Consider the following 20,444-nt stretch of genomic DNA (forward strand, 5'->3'; position numbering starts at 1 on the left):
TTTTGTGTTTTAAATTCTATGTTTTTTGCTTTCTCTTGTTGCTGTTTGCATGATTTTTTTTGTGCATGGGGCATTTGAAGTTTCTCTTCTAATGGGTTCCATAGTTTACTTTGTTTTGTGGCTGTCTGTGTGGAAGATAGATCTTTGAATCAGGACTGGAGATACTTAGCTACAGTATAAGGCAAGACCTGCTATTCCCTGGAATGAAGGAGGTTGAGAGGTGACCTTATAGAGGTTAATAAATCATGAGTTTGATGGTCATTATCTTTACCCGAGGGGACTGGAGTTGAACTAGAGGGTTTAAAGTGAGAGCTGAAATGATTCAGAGGGATCTTGAGAGGTAGGTTTTTCAGACAGAGGGTAGAAGGTATGTCATGATGTGCACTGGCAATAGCAGAACCCAAATGCAGAGGAAAGGCTGACTCTGATGTAGAGCCAGCAACCAGAATTTATTCAGAACCATTCCAGCTGAGCAACACCGCGAGAAGAAACACTCGCAAAACTGGGACCCCATGATCGGTGCTCGTCGAACATCTGCCCAAGTCATACAAGTAACACAGAATCCCCCAGCCGATCAAAATAAACTTAACAAGCTTAAACAGATAGCAACAGGAGACGGCATTGCAACGAGGAAGTTCCTCAGGAAGGACAAAATGAACTCTAAACGATTAACAACTCGCGTTAAACAGCAGCTAACCAACTATGGCTCTAAAAGCCTTAGTGCCCAATGTTATTCGGTGTTCCACGCAGGCCTGAAGAGCTCATTACAGTTGGAGTGGGTACAATTACAAATTATAAAAGACATTTAGACAGGTACATGGATAGAAAGAGTTTAGAGTGATATCGGCCAATGGGACTAACTTAGGTAGACATGTTGGTCAGCACAGATGAGTTAGGCCCTTCTCCGTCCCTGACTTCACTTCAGGAGGGAGAAGCAAGCAAGGTCACAGAGAGAGGAACCCCACCCACCCAGTGAGACTGGCAGAACAGCCCCTATCGGTTCACAGAGTGAAGGCTATTCTATGGAACTTTATGGAGAGAGGAGTATTATTCAGGACTAGTCTGTCCTTTTTGAAAGTCACAGTGCCCAGCCACCCAACCCGGGGAAAATCAGAGCTTGAATCAGAATCAGGTTTAATATCACTGACACAAGTTATGAAATTTGTTGTTTTGCAGCATCAGTACAACACACTACATAAAAATTACCAAAAATTACAGTAATAAATGTATAGATACATAAAATTATAAATAAGTGATGCAAAAAGAGCAGAAGTAGTGAGACAATGTACATGGGTTCATTGTGCGTTCAGAAATCAGATGGTGACGGGGAAAGCGCTGTGTGTCTTCAGGCTCCTGTACCTCCTCCCTGATCATAGCAATAAGAAGAGAGCACCCTAGGTAATAGGATGCTGCCTTTTTGAGGCATTATTGCTTGAAGGTCCCCTCGACCCTGGGAGGCTAGTTCTCCTGTTGGAGCTGGCTGTGTTTATAATTTTCAGCAGCTTTTTCCAGTCCGGTGCAGTTCCCCCTCCCCCTCCCTCACTTCACACCAGACGACAATGCAACTATTTAGAATGGTTTCCCTGGTCATCTGTCCAAATTTGGTAACCTACCAAATCTCCTCAAACTCCTGAAGCGTAGCCACTGGTGTCCTCTTCGTGATTGCGTCAATGTGTTGAGATTGAGGTGGAGTGGGCACAACTGTGGGTCTGGTTCCTGGACCTCTCCTCTGGATGGAAATCAACCGGTGGGCCGTTGTCGATGGACAATGTAACTACAGTGGTCTATCTGTATCCAGCTATTCCCAACACCCTGGGGAGTGAAGACTGCACTGAGATTGGGGAGGGGTGGTATTAGTGAATAGGGTGAGGAGATGGATACTGGGGAGGAGAAGCACAGAAGACTCCTTGCAAAGGATAAGTGGCCCCTTAACCAGCTGGTTAATGTTCTTTGCCCAATGACCTTACAGGATAAATAATTAAGCTTTGCTTTCTTTCAACTTTGGAATCAATTGAGGTAGAAGATATGGACATCTCCAACAAACCAAGTCACTGATTAAACCTGCTCTGTTCTCAATATGTGACCTACATAGAAAATGGAAAACAGCCATCCGAGAGGGAGCTGCATAACTCACATGTATCAGTATCACAGTAGAATAAAGGGAATTACAGAGGCATGAAAGAGGAGTTTGCCCAGAAAGATTGGAAGGGGATACTGGTGGGAATGACAGCAGAGCAGAGGTGGCTGACGTTTCTGGGAGTAGTCACAAAGCGCAGGATAGATATGTCCCACAGAGGAAGAACTTCTCAAATGGCAAGGGTAGGCAACCGTGGCTGACAAAGGAAGTTAAGGACTGCATAAAAGCCAAGGAAAGGGTATGTGAGGTGGCAAAAGTGAATGGGAAGTTGGATGATTGGGAAGCTTTTAAAATCCAACAAAAGGCAACTAAATGCTAAAAGAAGGGAAAAGATTAAATATGAAGGCAGACTAGCCATTAATATAAAACAGGATACCAATTTTTTTTCAGTTATATAAAGAATAAAAGGGAGGCAAAAGTTGATATTGGACCACTGGAAAATGATGCTGGTAAGGGAGTAATGGGGAACAAAGAAATGGCAGATGAACTTAATGGGTGCTTTGCATCTGTCTTCACCATGGAAGACACAGCAGTGTACCAGTGACCGTGAATGTCAGGGATCAGGAGAGAATGTCTTTGCTATTACAAAGGGACAAGTGTGAAGCAAACTCAAAGGTGCTAAGATGTATAAGTCACCTGCACCAGATGGGCTACATCCCAGTGTCCTGAGAGAGCTTGCTGAAGAGATAACAGATGCATTGGTCATGATCTTTCAAGAATCACTTGATTCTGGCTCGGTGCCAGAGGACTGGTAGATTGTAAGTGTTGCTTCACTCTTTAAGAAGGGAGGAAGGCAAAAGAAAGGAAATTATAGACCAGTTAGCCTGACCTCAGTGGTTGGGAAAATGTTGGATGCTATTATTTAAGATCAAGTTTCAAGGTTCTTGGAGACTAATGATAAAATAAGTCAAACAGCATGGTTTCTGTGACTGGGGATCTCACCTGACAGATTTGTTAGAGTTCTTCAAGGAAGTAATAAGCAGTGTGGACTAAAGAGAGGCAGTGGATGTCCTTTACCTGGATGTTCAGAAGACATTTGATAAGGTGTTATATATGAGGCTGCTTACAAGATCAAATTTGATGGCACTACAGGGAAGATACTGGCATCAATAACAGAATGGCTGACAGGCAGGAGGCAGTGAGTGGGAATAAAAGGGTTTCTGGTTGGCTGCCAGTGACTAGTGGTGTTCCTCAGGTGTCAGTATTGGGACCGCTACTTTTCACATTGTTTGTCATTGATCTGGATAATGGAATTGATGGCTTTGTGGCAAAGTTTTGTGGATGATACAAAAATTGCTGAAGGGGTGGGTAGTGCTGAGGAAGCAATACAAATATAGCAGGACTTAGACAAATTGGAAGAATGGGCAAAAAAGTGGCAGATTGAATACAGTGTTGGAAAATGTATGATTATGCATTTTGGTAAAAGGAACAAGAATGCAGACTATCATCTATATGGGGAGAAAGTTCAAAGATTAGATGCAGAGGGACTTAGGAGTCCTTGTGCAAGACTCCCAGAAGGTTAATTTACAGGTTGCGTCTGTGGTAAAGAAAGCAACTGCAATGTTGGCATTTATTTCAAGGGGAATAGAATAGAAAAGCAAGGAGAAAATGCTGAGCCTTTATAAGACACTTGTTAACTGTTTTGGGCCCCATATCTCAGAAAGGATGTGTCATAATTGGAGAGGTTCACAGGATGATTCTGAGAATGAAGGGGTTAACATATGAGGAGCATTTGGCAGCTTTAGGCTTGTACTGATTGAGATTTAGAAGAATGCAGGGAGATCTCATTGAATATTGAATGGACTCGATAGGGTGGATGTGGAGAGGATGCTTCCTATGGTTTGGGGTATCCAGAACTGGAGGGCACATTCTCAAAATTGAGGGGCAACCCTTTAGAACAGAGATAAGGAGGAAGTTTCTTTAGCCAGAGAATAGTAAATCTGTGGAATGCTCTGCCACAGACTGCGGTGGAGGCCAAGTATAGTTAAGGGGGAAAATTGATCATTCTCTGATTGGTCACGGCATCAAAGGATGTGGTGAGAAGCTCAAACAGCAGAAAATCTGCAGGTGCTGGAAATCTGAAAAACACACGGAAGATGCTGGAGGAACTCACCAGGCAAGGCAGAAACTAAGAAAAAGAGTACAGTCAACATTTCGGGCCAAAACCCAAAGTCCTGCCAAAGGGTTTTCACAGTTGTAGCCACCAGGGACACTGGATGTCTCCCTACCTTCCACATCCCGCAAGAGGAGCACTCCACTATCCGGCCTGGCATCTCTGATGTCCTAGCTGAGCTGAGCGGATATAAAGAAGGGAAGGAAAAAGATAACCTAGAGTTTTTCTTTCCTTTGCTTTCTCTGACTGAAGCTTTGCAGAGAGGGAGAGACACAAAGGAAAGGAGATAGTAAGCCAGTTAGTCTGACCTCACCTCAAAGAGAACAAAAGCTTTGTCATGATTTGGAGGCTTGCATACTTCAATGATTTGGAGAGCTAAGTTGACTGAAATCAGGGCTTTATGCTTTGGTGCTTTGTAGGGGTACCCATGCCAAACAAATCAAAGGGTAGAGGACAGACTAAGAGTGCTCCACCAGTCCTCCAGGTTCAGGGCTAACAACCCTGACTGGTGAAACTAAAATTTTACAGCAACAGTAATGAAGAATCTAGTCTTGACTGTCAGCAAGGTGGAGATGTTATTAGCAATCCTCACAGATTGTGGTCTTCTGGTATGGAAGTTGAGGATTCAATTTCAGAGAGAGGTACAGAGGCCCAGGTTCTGCAGCTTTTCGATCAGGACTGTAGGAACGGTGGTGTTAAATGCTGAGTTACAGTCAATGAACATTATCCTGAGATTGATGTTTGTATTGCCCAGGTGATTTAACACCGTGAGGAGTCATTGAGATCATGTCCACCGTAGACCTATTGTGGCAACAAGTAAATTGCAGTGGGACCAGTTCCTTGCTGAGGTAGCAGTTGATTCTAGCCATGACCAACCTTTCAAAGGACTTCATCACTGTAGATGTGAGTGCTACAGGATGATAGTCGTGAAGAGAGCTCACCCTGCTCTCTTGGGCATTGGTCTAATTGTTTCCCCTTTGAAGCAGGTGGGAACTTCAGACTGTAGCAGTGAGGGATTGAAAATGTCTCTGACCTGTTGGTTGGCACAACTTTTCAGAGGCTTACCAGGTACTTCCCTTTGAGCAGCCACTTTGTGAAGTTTTACCCTCCTGAAAGACAGGCTGACATCAGTCTTTGAGACAGACAGGGTCACTGAGTGCTGCAGGGATCCTCATGGCTGTAGCTTTATTCTCTCTTTCAAAGCGAGCGTAAAAGGAGTTGAGCTCATCTAGTACTGAAGCATCACCGTCATTCATGATGTTGGGCTTCACTTTGCAGGGAGTTACATCTTGCGAACTCTGCCAGATTAGATGTGCATCCAATGTTGCCTCCAACCTCACTTGGAATTGTTTCTTTACTCTTGGTGTTTGATAAGGTGCTGCATAAACGACTTATCCAGAAGATAAAGATACATAGATTTGGGGTGATGGATTATCATGGGTAGAGGATTGGTTAACTAATAGAAAGCAGAGAGTAGGGATACATGGGTGTTACTCTCGTTGGCAATCAGTGGTGAGCGGAGTGGTACAGGGGTTGGTGCTGAGCCCACAACTGTTCACGATATACATTAATAATCTGGAAGAGGGGACTGAGTGTTGTGTATCTAAATTTGCTGATAATTCTTAATGGAGTGGAAAAGCAAATTGTGCAGAGATACAGAAAGAATGCAGAGAGATATAGATAGATTAAGTGAATGGGCAAGGGTCTGGCAGATGGAGTACAATGTTGGTAAATGCAAGGTCATCCTATTTGGAAGGAAAAATCAGATTTTTTTTAAAAGGTAAAAAATTGCAGCATGCTGCACTGCAGAGGGACTTAGGAGTGCTTGTGCATGAATCACAAAAGCTTGATTTATAGGTGCAGCAGGCTATCAAGAAGGCAATGGGAAGATATCCTTCCTTGCTAGAGAGATTGAATTTAAGAACAGGGAGGTTAAGCTGAAACTGTACAGGGCACTGGTGAGGCTGCACCTGCAGTACTGTGTGCAGTTCTGGTCTCCTTACTTGAGGAAGAATATACTGGCTTTGGAGGCAGTGCAGAGGAGGTTCACGAGGTTGATTCCTGAGACGAGGGGTTAGATTATGAGGAGAGATTGAGTCGCCTGGGACTGTACTCACTGGAATTCTGAAGAATGAGAGATCTTGTAGAAACATATAAAATTATGAAAGAGATAGATAAGGTAGAGGCAGGAAAGTTGTTTCCATTGGTGGGTGAGATTAGAACTAGGGGACATAGCCTCAAGATTCAGGGGAGTAGATTTAGGACAGAGATTAGGAGGAATTGCTTTTCCCAGAGAATCTATGGAATTCCCTGCCCAATGAAGCAGTGGAGGCTACCTCAGTAAATATATTTAAGTTAAGGTTAGATAGATTTTTGTGAAGCAGGAGAATTGAGGGTTTTGGGGAAAAGGCAGGTAGTTAGAGTTGAGTCCATGGCCAGATCAGCCATGATCTTATTGAATGGCGGAGCAGGCTCGATGGGCCAGATGGCCGACTCCTGATCCTACTTCTTATTAAGTTCTTATGAAATAGCTCTCTGCGCGTCATGCCTGGTTTTCTTGTATAAGCCTGGGTCACCTCTGGAAAACTAGCACACCTCAGGGATGTGAGCTTAGCCCACTGCTCTATTCTCTCTAAACCCATGATTGCGTGGCTAGGTATAGCTCAAATGCCATCTATAAACTTGCTGATGATGCAATCATTGTTGGCAGAATCTCAGATGGAGATGAGAGGGTGTACAGGAGCAGGATATACTAGCTAGTTGAGTGGATTGGCTGCAGAAACCTTGCAATCAACATCAGTAAGACCAAAGAGCTGACTGTGGATTTCAGAAAGGGTAGGATGAGGTATAACAACCCAATCCTCATAGAGGGATCAGAAGTAGAGAAAGTGAGGAAAGTTCATGGGGGTAAAGCAGTGGATGTTGTCTATATGGACTTCAGTAAGGTCTTTACAAGGTTCTGCACGGAAAGTTAGTTAGGAAAGTTCAATCGTTAGGTATTAATATTGAAGTAGTAAAATGGATTCAACAGTGGCTGGATGGGAGATGCCAGAGAGTAGTGGTGGATAACTGTTTGTCAGGTTGGAGGCCGGTGACTAGTGTGTGCCTCAGGGATCTGTATTGGGTCCAATGTTGTTTTAATGATCTGGATGATGGGGTGGTAAATTGGATTAGTAAGTATGCAGATGATACTAAGGTAGGTGGCATTGTGGATAATGAAGTAGGTTTTCAAAGCTTGCAGAGAGATTTAGGCTGGTTAGAAGAGTGGGCTGAACGATGACAGATGGAGTTTAATGCTGATAAGTGTGAGGTGCTACATTTTGGAAGGAATAATCCAAATAGGACATACATGGTAAATGGTAGGGCATTGAGGAATGCAGTAGAACAGAGTGATCTAGGAATAATGGTGCATAGTTCCTTGAAGGTGGAATCTCATGTGGATAGGGTGGTGAAGAAAGCTTTTGGTATGTTGGTCTTTATAAATCAGAGCATTAAGTATAGGAGTTGGGATGTTATGTTAGAATTGTACAAGGCATTGGTACGGCTGAATTTGAAATATTATGTACAGTTCTGGTAACCGAATCACAGGAAAGATATCAACAAAATAGAGAGAGTACAAAGAAGATTTACTAGAATGTTACCTGGTTTCAGCACTTAAGTTACAGAGAAAGATTGAACAAGTTAGGTCTTTATTCTCTGGAGCGTAGAAGGTTGAGGGGGGACTTGATAGAGGTATTTAAAATTATGAGGGGGATGGATAGAGTTGACATGGATAGGCTTTTTCCATTGAGAGTAGGGGAGATTCAAACAAGAGGACATGAGTTGAGAGTTAGGGGCAAAAGTTTAGGGGTAACACAAAGAAGGCAAGGCGGTGGGTATATTTCATTAGGAGTTTGAGGAAATTTGGTTTTTCATCTACAACATTCAAAATCTTCTACAGATGTACTGTGGAGAGCATTCTAGCTGGCTGCATCACCGTCTGGGATGGTGGGGAGGGGTGCAGTGACAGCACAGGATTAAAGTAAACTGCAGGGAGTAGCAAATATAGCCAGCTTCATCAGGCATGAGCCTCCATAATATCTAAGAGATCTTCAAGAATCCGTGCCTCACAAAGGTGGTGTCCATCATTAAAAACCTCAACCAACCAGGACATGCCCTTTTCTCACTGTTACCACCAGGCAGGAGGTACAGAAGCCCGAAGGCACACACTCAGTGATTCAGGAACAGCTTCTTCCCCTCTGCCATCCAATTCCTAAATGGGCACTGAACTTGTGAACATGACCTCAATACATGTTTTTAAATTTCTGTTTTTGGACTACTTACATTATTTTAACTATATATTATAAATATGTTATCTTACTGAAATTCAATTTTTTATCTGTACAATCAGGTATTGCATTGTACTGGTGTTGCAAAGTTAACAAATTTCATGACACATGCTAGTGATATTAAACCTGATTCTGATTCTGAAGAATCTGAGTGGCCAAGGACAGGGAGATGTAAAGGACCTTCATTACTGCCCTAAACTCCAGCGGCCTAACAGGTAGGAAGTAACTAAGTAAGTTAATCTGACCTCAGTGGTTAGGAAAATGGTTGAGTCAATTATTAAGAATGTGGTTTTGGATGTACTTGGAGGCACTTGATAAAATAGGCCATAGTCAGCATGGTTTCCTTAAGGGAAAATCTTGCCTGGCAAATCTGTTCAAATTCTTTGAAGAAATAACATGCAAGATAGACAGAATAGAATAGGTGGGTGCCGGGTAATTGGATTTTCAGAAGGCCTTTGACAATGTGTTATATGAGGCTAACAAGTTAAGAGACCATAGTAATACAGAAAAGATGTTAGCATGGTGTGGTAAACTATGTATACCAGTCTGGACAGGCCCCCCCGCCCCCCGCTGACTGCTCCTGTGGCTCCTCCCACAGACCCCTGTATAAAGGCGATTGGGGGCACTGCTCCTCCCTCAGTCTCGACATGGTCGTGGTCCCTTTTCGCTGTTAATAAAAGCCTATCATTCACTTCCAGTTATTGATGGTGCATCACATGGATGAAGCATTGGCTGATTGGCAGGATGTTTCTTTTGGTGCAGGAGTCTATGATCAGAGGACACAACCCCCGAATAGAGATGAGGAGGAATTTCTTTAGCCAGAGAATGGTGAATCTGTGGAATTGGTTGCCACAGCTAGCTGTGGAAGCCAAGTCATTGGTATATTTATGGTCTCTCAGACAACGGACACTGCGCTGATGTTTGCTGTCCTTGCCTCTGCCTTCCTTTAATTTGTGTTTGCTTATTAAACTCAAGCACAAATTGGTCACTGGTCAAAGCTCTATTACACTGCCATGACTACTGCTGCCTTTTCCTTCACCGGCATTTATAGGGAAAAGCTGAATGCAGCAGGATTTGTTTTCCCCGCAGTGTAGGTTGAGGGGAGCACTGATAGAGATGTACAAAATTATGAGGGGTGTATATATAAATATAGGGTTAACAAAAGCAGGCTTTTTTCAGTGAGTTTGGCTAAGACGAGAACTAGAGGTCATGGGTTTAGGGTGAAAGGTGAAATATTAAAGAGCAAGTGTGGAACAAGCTCCAACTTGAAGGGATGGATGTGGATTCTGTAACATTTAAGAGAAGTTTGGAAAAGTACTTGGATGCGAGGGGAAGAGATCCGGGGGCAGATTGATTGGACTAGGCAGAGTAACAGTTCAGCCTGCATTAGATGGGATGAAGGGATTGTTTCTGTGCTGTAGTGCTCTAACGACTCTCTGACTGTTCACATCACTGCATGTTCCAGTTGACAGTATTAATTACATACTATGGTTCTGAGCAGCCTGTCACGGTCTGTTGAAGCATGGCGATTAATCAGCTCCTCAGTTTATTTATATTTTGTTCCCATCCCTGTTCCTGATCATTGTAACCAGCACTGAGCTCAGGGCCTCCAGGGCTCTCAAGCATGTCTCCCTGAAGTCACGGGTCAAGGAATCTGCCTCCTGTCACTTCTTATCCATCACTGCTGTAGTTCTGTCATTTCGAACACTTTGACAACTGACGGGACTAATTTAACCATCAATTTGACAAACTAGATCTCTTGGTTACTAGCCTTTTTCATTTCCATTCCCTCCCCCCACCAGAACCCACCATTTCCCACAGTAGCATAAGATCAAAAGATGTAAGAGTAGAATTTGGCCATTTGGTCCATCACATCTGCTCCGCCATTTCATCATGTGTGATCCAATTTTTCTCCCTGCCCCAATCTCCTGCCATCTCCCCGTCTCCTTTCATGCTCTAACCATGTCTACCCTCAGTCTCCTTTACCAGCAAGGTGAGGCCAAGCACAAACTAGAGGACAATACCTCATAGTCTGCAGCCTGACTGCACAGCAATGAATTCTCAAATTCTCCAAGGAAATGGTGGATAACCCTCCACAATCTTCACTGGAGAAGACACTAACAGTATACCAGAAATTTGAGAGTGAGTGTCAGGGGGCAGAAGTGAGTGAAGTTGCTATTTTTATTGTGAACGTGCTTAGGAAGCCGAGAAGTCTGAAGTTCAAAGGTCAATGTACATTTATCATCAAAGTATGTATACGATACTCAACCTTGGACCTGTCTCCTTACAGGCAGCCACCAAGCAAAGAAACCCGATAGAACCAGTTACAAACAAGAACTGGCAAACATCCAGTGTGCAGAGAAACCAAACAAATTGTGCAAACAATGAAAGTAAGCAAATAACATTCAGAACTGAAGTTTATGAAAGTGAATGCACAGGCATGAAGCTGGTCACCAGAGCAGCCGATCCAGCCATTAGTTGCAGACCACACCCTCAGTTCAGCTCAGAGACGAGTAAGCCTCAGAGCAGTGAGCTAAACACCAGCCTGTCCCTCTCCTCTAACCCCAACACTCTGATCTTCTCAACCTGGGCTGCTGTTAAATTGAGTCATTTCTTGCTCTTAGACCCAGACCCTGTTGCTTTGATACACTCTCAGCGCTGGGCCCCATCAGCCTGTACCCAACTTTTCCAATTTTCCCAGTGCTTAAATTAGCAAAAACAGCAGGTAGTTTCTCAAACTCAGGCTCATCCCCCGTCACCACGACTCTGCAGCACCTTGCCTCAGTACTACTGCTTCAAATCGCGCTCCAACAGAGCCCAATTATTGGTTCAATATCCACTCTCAGGCCTGGGCCCCACCACCTTGATTTGTTCCGTACCTACCATGCTGTGACAATCCTGTGCCTTTGACCAGTGAGAATGGCTCAGGGACTGGGTTTTGTTAGCATACAGTTAGACCAGTGAGAATGGCTCAGGGACTGGGCTTTGTTAGGGTACAGTTAGACCAGTGAGAATGGCCCAGGGACTGGGCTTTGTTAGGGTACAGTTAGACCAGTGAGATGGCTCAGGGGCTGGGTTATACACTTCGTGTGACATATGGGAATTCTGGGAGACCTACTGTATCCCTGGCAACCACATCTGCATCAGTTGGGCTGATCTGCAGTTCCTCAGAGAACGTGTTAAGGAACAGGAACTGCAGCTCAATTCCCTTTATCTTATACGAGAGACTGATAAAATGTTAGATAGGAGCTATAGAGAAGTATTCACCCCTTTGTTGCAGAAATTAAGAGTGCTGAAGAGGACTTTATTAATGGTAGGAGATTCCACAGTTAGTGGAATAGAAAACATATTCTGTAGACATGATATGAACATCCAGATGGTCTGTTGCTTCCCAGATGTCTGGCTCAGGAAAGACTTGGATCAAGTCCATGGCATTCTAATGGGGGAGGGTAAGAAGTCTTGGCAATGTAAGAGGCAGACAGAATCAAAAAGGGTGATGAATACAGGACTGAATGTGTTAAACTTAAAGGCATGTGGTATACAGAATATGGGAGATGAAGTAGCACAGTTAGAGATTGGCAGGTATGATGTTGTGGCCATCACTGAGTCATGGTTGAAAGATAATTATATCTGGGAGCGTAACATCCAAGGATACACATTGTATCAAAAGGGCAGGTAGGTAAGCAGAAGGGATAGTGTGGCACTGTTGATAAAAAATGAAATTAAATCCTTAGAAGCAGGAGACATAGGATCGAAAGATATAGAATCATGGGTAGAGCAAAGAAACTGCAAGGGTAAACAGAGCAGCTTGAGGTTTTGCCCATGAGGGCATCACCTATTCTGGATTAGGTGTTGTGCAAGGAACCAAAATAGATCAAAGAGCTTAAGGTAAAGGAACCCTTAAGAGACACTAATCAGAACATGATAGAATTTACCCTGAAATTTGAAAGGCAGAAAAGTCAGATGCTTCACTATTACAGTGAAGTAAAGGAAATGACAGAGACTGGAAAGAGGAGTTGGCCAAAAGTTGATTACAGTATAAGGGAACACTAGCAGGAATTATGGCAGAGCTGCAGTACTGGAATTTCTGAGAGTAATTCACGACGAGCAGGATAGATACATCTCGAAGAAGTAGTATTTTAAATGCAGCATGATGCAACTGTGGCTGACAAGAAAATTCAAAGACAACATAAAATTCAAAGAGAGGGAGATAGAGGACTGGGAAGCTTTTAAAATCCAACAGAAGTCAACTCAAAAAGACATAAAGATGGAATACAAAGGTAAGCTAGTTATTAACATTAAGAAGGATACCATAAGTATTTTCGGGTACATAAAGAATAAAAAAGAGATGAGAGTAGATACTGGACTGCTGGAAAATGATGCTGGAGCAGTAGTAATGGGGGACAAAGAAATGGTGGGTGAACCAAATAAGTAATTTGCATCAGTCTTCACTGTGGAAGACAGAAGCACTGTTCCAGAAGTTTGAGAGTGTCAGAGGGCAGATGTGAGTGAAGTTGTCATTAATAAGGGGAAAGTGCTTGAGAAAATGAAATCTCTGAAGGTTGATAAGTCAGCTGGACCAGATAGCGTACACCACAGGCGTCTGAAATAGGAGGCCAAAGAGATTGTAGAGGCATTAATGATCTCTTAAGAATCCATAGATTCTCGCATGGTTCCAGAGGGCTGGAAACTTGCAAATGTCACTCTACCTTTCAAGAAAGGAGAGAGGCAGAAGAAAGTAAATTATAGATCAGTTAGTCTCACCACAATTGTTGGGAAGATGTTCGAGTCGATTGTTAAGGATGTGGTTTTGGGGTACTTTCAGACAGATGATAAAATAGGGTTTCAAAGCTGTTGCAAACCTCTATGCTGAGAGAGTTTGGTATGACTGAGAGATCATATCTGACTGGTGGTTTTGCTCATTTTACGTTCCTAACCCTAAGCTTTATTTTGGCCAATAGCAGTTGATGATCAGTATCACAGTCAGCTCCCCGACATGTCCTACACTTCAGAATATTTGATTTCCATCTTGTGTTGGTGAGGATATAGTCAATCTGGTTCCTGGTTTTACCATCAGAGGCTGTCCATGTGTATTTGCACCGAGGAAGTTGATCAAACATTGTGTTCATTATACAGAGATGGTTTTCTTGACAGAACTCAACTAGCCAAGTCTCCCATTCATTTGATCTTCCTAAACCATTGTTTCCCATGGCTTCCTTATTCAGAGATATTTGACCTACTTTTGCATTGAAATCACCTAAAATGAGCACATCAGTACTCGGAGTATCATCAATGAGGCCTTGTAGGTTGCTGTAGTGTCCCTCAAGCTCTTCCTCCTCTGCATCGCTAGTTGGTGAGTAGTCGACGATGAGTGTGATTGGGAAAGGCTTGCATTGTATGTGGATGGACATTGGTCGTTCGTTCAGTGGGTCGTAGCCTAGTACTGCGCAACACCTGCTCTCCCTCCTTTCTCAGATCCAGGGAGTAGCTGTTCTTTGTTGTAAAGTGACTCTGTCAGACCATCTGATCTCTGTTATTCCAATGATATCAGCCGATTCTGCCGATTTCATCGATGAGAAGGTGAAGTTTCCTTGTGCTTCTCAGAGAGCAAACATTCCAAGTGTCAATATTGATGTAATATTTGTTAAGTCTGAGTGTCTTCATTCCAGCACTCTTTGTGTCAGATTCTGGGGTTCCTGGAGGAGAATTTCCCCCAGAGTTGTCATTATGACCAGAGGTACAGAAGTGCTGTCAGCCTCTTCCCCAGTAGCATTGATACCATGATACAGCCTGTGGGTCCCTCTGGCCACGGAAAGGTTTTTGCCATTCATTAGTCCCGTCATAGAGTGAAAGTGGCTGTCCTGGAGGAAAGAGGATTTTCTGAGTAGTCCCTCATGCCCTTCTCACAGCACAGTGGTCGCTCGCTGACCAAATTGCCCAGCAGTTGATGCCATTATGCCATTATGCCATGATGCCATTCTTCCACCTGCGCAGTTGACATTATTGCCGTTGACCTGCTGAGTTCCTCTGCCGGTGCTGTCATCCAACACCCTGCTGCCAGTGTCTTCACCGTAACCCTGGTAAGGGAGGCTGACAGGTGCTAGTCCTTGCCCAAGGGACACCTAGGAGTACCAGCAATGGTTAAGAAGCATTCCATCATCCTCATAGCCTTTGCGGACACCTACACCTGGATGCAGTCTTACGTCTTGCCCAGGACATAAAATAGGAGGAAGAACCATCTGTAACTTGAGATACACAGATAACACAGCCCTGCTAGCCACAACAGAAGATGACCTACAAGCACTACTCAACAATGTTGCAAAAGTCTCTGCTGAATTTGGATTGCTGATAAATGGCAAAGACCAAATGGTGATAAGCAAAACTGCAATTCAAGCTGACATCTACATTGGAAGCAACAAGATCAAACAAGTGTCCTCCTTTCTATACCTTGGTGCAGAACTAAATGACAAAAATAAATGCAGCAAGAAAATAAGTTGAAGGCTAGCAATGACACGCACAAGCACTACCAAACTCTGAAACATCTGGAAAGATTGATCTGTGAGCACTGACACAAAGATACGCCTCCTCAAGAATCTCAGCTGGCCAGTAGCTCTATATGGCTGTGAAACATGGACCCTAAAAGCAGCTGATGAAAAGAAGTTGACAGCATTTGAGATGTGGACATACAGATGGATCCTCAGGGTATGATACATCAGAAGGAGATCCAACAATTTCATCCTAGAAAAGATTGGCGCAAAACCAATACTTCTAGAAACGGTTATCCAAAGGAAACTTCGCTATTTTGGACACATCTCAAGAATTGATGACACACTGTGCTTGAAAGTAGAAAGAAGCTGCTTCTGAGGCAGACAGAACAACCTGGATTGACAGCATCAAGAAGTGGACCAGCCTCACCGCCACAGATGCAAGAGGTTTGACTGCTGACAGATCGCAGTGGAAGTAAGTGGTCGCCGAGGCTCTGGCAGAGTGTGGCACATGATGATGATGATGATGATAAAATAGGCAAAAGTCCACATAGTTTCCATCAGAGAAAATCTTGCCTGACAAACCTGTTGCAATTCTGGTTGCCTTATCTGGTTGGCTGCTGGTGACTAGTGGCGTTCCACAGGGGTCTGTGTTGGGGCAGATTGTTTTAATGCTTTTTGATTAACAAAATCTTTTTGTCAAAGATTTGGATGATTGAATTAATAACTTTGTGGCCAGAGTTGTGGAAAATTTGAAGATGTTTGGAGAGGCGGGCAGTTTTGAGGAAACAATGAGATTTCAGAAGGACACAGATTTGGAGAATGTACAAAGAAATGGCAGTTGGAATACAATGTGGGGAGACTTAATAAGGCACTGATGATGCCTATTCTGAAGTATTATGTACAGTTTCGGACCCCTTATCTAAGAAAGAATATGCTGACTGAAGAGGGTTCAGAGCAGGTTCATGAGAATGATTTTAGGAATGAAGAGGTTACCATACAATTGATGGCTCTGGGCCTGTACTCACTGGAATTCAGAAGAATGAGGAGTGACCTCATTGAAATGTATTGAATGGTGCAAGGCCTTAATAGAGTAGCTGTGGAGAGGATGTTCCCTCTGGTGGGTGAATCTAAGACCAGAAGGCACAGCCTCAGAATAGAGGGACAACAATTTAGAATGGAGATGAGGAGGAATTTCTTTAGCCAGAGTGGTGAACTTGTGGAACTGTTGCCACAGGCAGTTGTGAAGGCCAAGTCATTGGGGACATTTAAGGCAGAGAATGAGAGATTCTTGATTTGTCAGGCCATGAAGGGTTATGGTGGGGGGGAGGGGGTGGAAGAGAGGGAAGGTAGGAGATTGAGGCTGAAGGAGAAATAGATTGGCCATGATGAAATGGTGGAGCAGCCCGGATGGGCCAAATGGCCTAATTCTGTTCCTATATTCTGGACATGGTATTCTAAGGGGCTCAAAAGAGCTCCCAATACTCCAAGTGTGGTCTAGCGTTAGTCCTGCATTTCCAGGCTTCTGTGAAGCTGATGACACTTGTGGCTGACCCCAGCATAATCCTTGCTGATCTGACTTGATTTGACACAAAATGTTGTATTTCACTGTATGTGTGAATGTACATGTCACAAACACAACTCATCTGAATCTTAAAATTGAGGTTGCAGAAAAGATTTAAGGAGTGATGTGTCTAGGAGTGGATAGATTGGGACATTTATTCTGAAGAATAACTGATGGCCATGGAGGCCAATTCATTGGGTGTATTTAAATAAGAGGTTCATAGGTTCTTGATTAGTCAGGGCATCAAAGGTTATGGGGAGAAGGCAGGAGAATGGTATTGAGCAGGAAAATAGATCAGCCATGATCAAATGGTGGAGCAGATACAATGGGCCAATTGGACTCATTTTGCTCCTGTGCCTTATGGTCCTATGGTATTGCCAGATTGACTGCATTGTCTGCCTGTGGTGCACTTTCTCTGTATCTGTTATTCTTCATTCTGCATTGTTATTGTTTTACCTTGTTCTACCTCAATACACAGTGTAGTCTGATCTGCATGAACAATACTGAAGACAAGCTTTTCACTGCATCTTGGTACACGTGACAATAATAAAACAATTCCAATTATGTATAAGACCACAAGATATAGGAACAGAATTTGGCCATTTAACCCATCAAGCCTGCTCTGCTATTTCATCAATGCTGATCCATTTTCCCTCTCAGCCCTGATCTCCTGCCTCCCCCCCCCCCCCCCCCCCCCCCCGTATCCCTTCAGGCCCTGACCAATTAAGAATCTATCAACTGCCTTAATTATACAGAAAGACTTGGCCTCCACAGCTGCCTGTGGCAAAGAACTCTAATGACTCATAACTGACTAGCTAAAGAAATTAGTCATCAGCTTCATTCCAAAAGGACACCCCTCTATTCTGAGGCTGTCGTCTGGTCTTATACTCTCCCATCAAAGGAAATATCCTCTCCACATCCAATCTAACAAGTCGTTTCACCACTTGATAGGTTTTAAATAGGTCACCCCTCATTCTTCTGAATTCCAGTGAATACAGGCCCACAGTTATCAAATGTTCTTCATATGACAAGCTGTTCAATCCTGGAATCACTTCCATGAAGCTCCTTAGAACCCTCTCCAGTTTCAGTACATCCTTTCTAAGAGGCCCAAAACTGCTAACAATACTCCAAGTGAAGCCTCCTCAGTGCCATATAAAACCTCCACATTACATCCTCTTGAAATGAATGCGAACATTGCATTTGTCTTCCTCACCACAGACTCAACATGCAAATTAACATTTAGGGAATCCTGTGTGAGGACTCCAAAATCCCTTTGTACCTCAGAATTTCATATTTTCTTTCCATTTAGAAAACAGTCAACCCTTTCATTTCTGCTACCAAAGTGCATGACCATATACTTCCAGACACTATTTTATCTGCGTCTTCTTTGCCCATTCTCTGAGTCTATGTAAGTCCTCCTGTAGCCGCTCTACTTCCTCAGAAGCGCCTCCCCCTCCACCTATCTTTGTATCATCTGCAAACTGGGTGCTGTGGTTTCCTCCCAGATTCCACAGATGTACAGGTTAGAAGGTTCGATGATGTCATCACGCAGCATGGTCTCACTGGGCTGAAAGGCCTTCTTACTTGCTGTATCTCTTAAAAATTAATATATAACTGTGGGGCCTACCATTCGCTCTCATTCCTATGTTCACACTGGGTCAAGAACAGGACAGATGAAGAATCTGCAAGATTAAAAACAGAACTTTTACCGGGTGTTGGAATTAAAATTTGTCTGGATAATGTCAGCTTGTCCAGGAACACACACTCTTTCCAGGAAAGATGCCAACATTCCAACAGCAGACTGTTTGGTGGGACTCAAGTTGGTTTCCCTGGGATACCTCTTGCCCTTCATCACACTGGGACATTTTGCAGCTATGGATATTTGCAGACCTCGGGCCCCATCAGTGAAACACTGACCTCTGTATCAGGCAGTTGGATTTTAACCCTATATTACAACACAGAACACAAAACATTGAACATTACAGCACAGTACAGGCCCTTTGGCCCATGATGTTGTGCTGACCTTTTAACCTACTCTAAGATTAATCCAACCCTTCCCTCCTACATAAACCTCCATTTTTCTATCATCCATGTGCCTATCTAACAGATTCTTAAATGCTGCTATGTATCTGCCTCTACCACCAGCATCCCTGGCAGAGCATTCCACACACTGTCTTTATAAAGAACTGTGGTGAACTACATATACCTGGCTGGACAAGCCCCTCTGCTGACTGCTCCTGTGGCTCCTCCCACAGACCCCTGAATAAAGGCGGTTGGAGGCACTGCTCCTCCCTCAGTCTCCAGGATGTTGTGTGGTGGTCTCTTGCTACTAATCGTGATCTCTTGCAGATAATAATAGCCTATCATTCACCTCCTGTCTCCGAGAGTTATTGATGGTGCATCAAGAACCTACTTCTTGATTCCCCCTATATTTTCCTCCAAACACCTTAAAATGATACCCCCCCCCCGTATTAGCAATTTCCACCCAGATGTCCACTCGATCTACACCTTTTATCATCTTGTGCACCTCACTCATGTCACCTCTCATCCTCATTCATTCCAAAGAGAAAAGCCCCAGCTCACTCAACCTTACCTCATAAGACACGCTCTCTGATCCAGGCAGCATTCTGGCAAATCTCCTCCTCACCCTCTCTAAAGCTTCCACATCCTTCCTATAATAATCCAATCAGAACTGAACACAATATTCCTATCACTATTGTTTCACATGGCTCTACCTCAGTGCACTGTGTAATGATTTGCGTGAACAGTATGCACGATGAGCTTTTCACTGTACCTTGGTAGAGGTGACAATAATAAACCAATTCCAATAACAATACCAAGTCAAAAAGGTAAAGAGAGAAGAAAGTGAGGTTTCAGCAGGGAGCTCAGAATTTTTTCGTTCAGGGATATGAAGCTACCGGAAGAGGGACTGAATTTGGGAACAAGAGGGCGCTGGAGGATTATAGGGTAAGGGGTTCAGGAGAGGGAGAGACAATTGGTTTATCATTGTTATACTGAGACAGAGTGAAAAGCTTGATGTGTACACTTTATTGCAGAATAAAGTGTTACAAGTTACAGAGAAAGTGCAGTGCAGGTAAACAATAAGGTGCAATAAAGGATCTTGTACTTTCCCGGCACGTATGTCAAATAAAGTCTCTGGATCTTCCAGCATGTCCAAGAATCAATTTTAACTGACACTTCGATGATAGAGAGGTAATGTTACCCTGGTCAGACCCCACTTGGAGTACTGTGCTCAGTTCTGGTCACCTCACTACAGGAAGGACGTGGAAACCATAGAAAGGGTGCAGAGGAGATTTACAAGGCTGTTTCCTGGATTGGGGAGCAGCCTTATGAGAATAGGTTGAGTGAACTTGGCCTTTTCTTCTTGGAGCGACAGAGGATGAGAGGTGACCTGATAGATGTGTGTAAGATGATGAGACGCATTGATTGTGTGGATAGTCAGGAGCTTTTTCCCAGGGCTGAAATGGCTAGCACGAGAGGGCACAGTTCTAAGGTGCTTGGAAAAAGGCAGAGGAGATATAAGGGTTAAGATTTTTTTTTTACGCAGTGAGTGGTGAGCCCATGGAATGGGCTGCCAGCGACAGTGCTTTAGGCGGATACGATAGGGTCTTTTAAGAGACTCCTGGATAGGTATCTGGGTAACCCCAGGTAATTTCTCAGGTAAGAACATGTTCGGCACAGCTTTGTGGGCTGAAGAGCCTGTATTGTGCTATAGGTTTTCTCTGTTTCTATGACAGACTCCACCTTCTCATTGGGGATTATGCCTGGGCATGTCCAATCCAGTGTTATTTATATC

At 43.6% G+C, this 20,444-nt stretch overlaps 2 protein-coding genes across 2 annotated transcripts in view; one reads left to right on the forward strand and one right to left on the reverse strand.

Moving 5' to 3' along the window:
- Nucleotides 1-1,713, reverse strand: part of LOC132402579 (L-gulonolactone oxidase-like) — a 54,702-nt gene extending 52,989 nt beyond the window's left edge. The window contains exon 1 of the mRNA XM_059985470.1: nucleotides 1,614-1,713. The gene's annotated coding sequence lies outside the window, so the exon portion shown is untranslated. The remainder of the gene's footprint in view (nucleotides 1-1,613) is intronic.
- The window catches only part of LOC132402580 (uncharacterized), a 41,215-nt gene that overhangs the window by 395 nt on the left and 20,376 nt on the right, over nucleotides 1-20,444 (forward strand). The gene's annotated exons all lie outside the window — the stretch shown is intronic.

This window comes from Hypanus sabinus, chromosome 12 (genome assembly GCF_030144855.1).
Source record: "Hypanus sabinus isolate sHypSab1 chromosome 12, sHypSab1.hap1, whole genome shotgun sequence".
Classification (NCBI taxonomy): domain Eukaryota; kingdom Metazoa; phylum Chordata; class Chondrichthyes; order Myliobatiformes; family Dasyatidae; genus Hypanus; species Hypanus sabinus.